This window comes from Dipodomys spectabilis, unplaced genomic scaffold (assembly GCF_019054845.1).
Source record: "Dipodomys spectabilis isolate Male_0828 unplaced genomic scaffold, ASM1905484v1 ptg000408l, whole genome shotgun sequence".
Lineage (NCBI taxonomy): Eukaryota > Metazoa > Chordata > Mammalia > Rodentia > Heteromyidae > Dipodomys > Dipodomys spectabilis.
The window spans coordinates 901,020-904,853 of NW_024871085.1; the positions used below are offsets into that span (position 1 = coordinate 901,020).

Consider the following 3,834-nt stretch of genomic DNA (forward strand, 5'->3'; position numbering starts at 1 on the left):
GTTAATCTCATCTTTAATCTCGCTAAACCAGATCAATAATTAATTCAAGGTAGTAAAAAAGAAAAAAAATGTAGCAACTCCCAACATTTTTCAGTTTTCAAAAACATGGTATTGCTTAAATCATTTTCTGTTAACAATTGACTCTATATAGCTCAATTTAGTTAGACCTGTTACAAGGCTGTAGTTTATTTATTTTACATTGATTGCTCTTTCCAAAGCCTGTTTTTCTAATTTCCCTTGGTTTCTTTCAGTCTCAAGTAGCTCAGATTTCAAACTGAAGAATAAATGGAAGGAAGCAAACAAAAAAAATACAGTTCCTCTCATCCGATGATGCCTGTATAAGAATGAGGAAAGAGTTCATCCTTCTAAGGACCTATGATAGGACAACAAAAAAAGAATATATTCTTCTATGTCTTCTTTATCTTTGCGATGTAACTAAAATGTTGTAAAACACAATATACTGCTCAGATATTTTTATGTTTTATCAGTTTTGCACATTTTCATATGGATTTCACCTCAGTCTACAACATTCCTTCATCATCCTGTCCCTGATATTTTTACACTATCAAGACATAAGATAACCAATTTGATTTACAGCATGAGAAGTTATCCACCTGGCCTCCTTGGAAGCAGAGCATGATCAATAGATATTACTTCTGGTTGCTCACTACATGTAATGGTTTCTGTACTACTTATCACATTCTATTTAGTATTTTAAAAAGACTGCTGGCTAAACTCAAAGCTCATTCCTAGAAGTTTATGTTAAGTATTTCCCACTTTTGTTCCCTTAATTGTTAAGATAACATATACTATCATGCTAATGTTATTACCATTTTAGTGTTGGGAAAAATTGTAATTAAAAGCAGTAAGTGCATGGCCTAAAGACACATACAGTGAGGAATGAAATGAGTCAAAGTTTCTGGAAGTCTTTCAGCAATACACAAAAGGTAGATAAAAATCTCTCCATTCTATGACACTCTCAATTCAATATTCATATTGTACAAGAAATAATAGCATACTAAATATTGCCCATGGTGATTGTTTTCTGTCACATTTGTTTTCAATACAGATTGTGTTGGAGACATTGTTTTATCATGCACAGAGCCGAGCTTATACATTGAGGTCCAAAGAGAAGCAAATTTCTTCTGTCCCACAATTCCAGTACCCTTTTTAAAAAGTACTAAAAATTTAAATATCATCACCTACCGTCTTATAAGTATCCAAAAATAAAAAAAAATCATAAATAACCACTCCAAAATGTTTTAAAATTGGAGATGCTAATACGTGCCCCTCTGAAGTAAATTTTCTTCTACTTTTAACGTTATTCTGAAAGCCTTTGCTTGTTTGTCACACCTGTAATCCTAACTACTCGGGATATCTTCTCAGGAGCCTGAGATCTGTGGCTAACAGTTGGAAGCCAATCAGGGCAAAAGAAATTCATGAAATTATTTTTCAAAAATTTTAATGAACTAGCAAAGGGCCAAGAATGGAGATGTAGCTCATTTAGTAGCTCACCAATCTATAGAGAAAAGGCCTAGCAAGTTGGTGCAGTGTTCATTATGACAGGTCCCTTGTATAGAATAATTGAATGCCTCATCCTACACATCTCTTGAACAACAAATATCTGGAATTATTTTGTTTTTGACATGTCAATCTTGACTTTATTCTTAAATGTGTATTTATGTAAGAAGTACATGGTTCTAAAATTCTTTTAAACTTAGTTTTTGATGAATTGTCTAGTTTAAGAAAATCAATTATAATTTATATATATATATATAAAGTTCTGTGCTCAATTCAGCATCACTGATTTCAAACTCTGAGCATGCCAACACACATGCAAGTGTTTGAGCACATGCGTGTGTTAACACACATATTTATTCAAAATACCTTCATATCGGAGTTTTTCATGAATTTCTTTGCTAACGATATTATATGAGTAAAATAAAGAAATAAACTCTTCCATCTCAGAACAGTTTTATACGTTCTTATTGTAAAAATACTGCACAGATGGGTAACACTTACATGAGCAAGGTAATGAGTACATTTCCTAACAAGTATTGTTACCTCCTCCTTTATTGTTCCCCTACCATCCCTTCCCTCTCACTTCTACAAGTCCATTAACCTCCTCCCTTTCCCCGCCTCAATTGTAAAGTTCACTTTACAACATAGTTTCTTGTGAATCTCATTGTTGCAATGGGTCAACCTGTATCCCTATTTAAGCATTTTGTTTTTTTTTTCCTTCCCCTCAGCAAATTAGAGGAGAATATATACAAGATGTAGGCGCACCAACTTCAAATACAGTGAAAATAGGTGTTATAGCATGGGGGAGGAACATATAAAGAAACAAAAAAAAATCCATACTGTAGGTTATAAGTATGTGAGAAAAAATAGCAAGAAAAAACCACTTGTGTCCCTAACTTGGGGTTCATTTCCATTAACATAACCTTATCTGGTCATATACACATAACTTTTGACATTTTCTGCTTATCCCAGACATATAGTAGTTATTGAAAATTAGAGAAACCATGGGACCTATGTTTCTTTGGACTTGGCTTACTCTACTTAATTTTTTTTTCCAAGTCTTTCCATTTCTTAACAAATTGGGGGATGGAATGCTTCAGGAATTTGCCTGTCATCCTTGCGGAGGGGCCATACTAATCTTCTCTGTATCATTCCAATGTTTTAGTATATGTGATGCTGAATTGAGCACAGAAATTTTTTATATATAAATTGTAATTGATTTTCTTAAACTAGACAATTCAACAAAAACTAAGTTTAAAAGAATTTTAGAACCATGTACTTCTTACATAAATACACATTTAAGAATAAAGTCAAGATTGACATGTCAAAAACAAAATAATTCCAGATATTTGCTGTGCAAGAGATGTGTAGGATGAGGAATTCAATTATTCTATACAAGGGACCTGTCATAATGAACACTGCAGCAAGTGTTAAGGTTTGTTAAAAGTTTTAATGTTTTAATTTTGGGAATTTGCTTATATATGCCAAAACTGGGACTGTTTGGTAGGTCATAATACTTTTCTATAAAGTATTTAAGATTTATGGTAGCAGATAAATACTCCTAAGTATGTACATTTCAGAGTTTATAGAAACTTTACTAATGAGAAGTTGCAAAGTCTTTGTGTAAAGGAGCAGAATAAAGAGCTGACTATGTTAACTACACAGTTTCTGCTAAAACTGTAGGCCTTCCTTACTTTATATGTAAGTGAGGAACAAATGATGATATAAGCCATATACAAATTATGAGATGAACTATAAATGGTCATCTTAGTGGGTGATTTAAACACTACCCATAGCCTATAACATTCTTGTTGAACATCATAATCTTAGCCAGTGTTAAATGTAAAGAAATATGACAATAATAAAATCTAATTTGTAGTACACTTCAAATACTGAAAACACTGGTAATTGTTTTGTTTTTTATTTTATTAATCATTAATATTAAATTATTGCTTTTCTTTATTTGTAGCATTTTTTCCTTGTTGTAATATAATAGAACTTTTCGTAAATTGTCATTAGGAGGTACTTTGAGAAGGTTACTGGGATGGCCATACCATTTTTTATAGGTGCATGTGAGTTTATAAAGATGAAAATTAAGAACAAAATATGTATTTTAAAAATGATCAAGTAGAGTCTGATTCAGGAGTGTTGATAAATGTCCACACTTAAAATGTTAGCCCTAGGCTGAAGCAGAGTTATTACAGAGTTGAGGCAACAAAAGTAAGAGACTGTGTTTTTTTTTGTTTTTTATTTTTATTTTGTTGGTCATGGGGCTTAAACTCTGGGGCCTGGGTGCTGTCCCTCAGCTCAAGG

General features: G+C 32.4%; 1 pseudogene; it reads right to left on the reverse strand.

The window, feature by feature from the left end:
* Positions 1–2,595: 2,595 nt before the first annotated feature.
* Positions 2,596–2,710, reverse strand: LOC122096969 (annotated as a pseudogene).
* Positions 2,711–3,834: the final 1,124 nt, after the last annotated feature.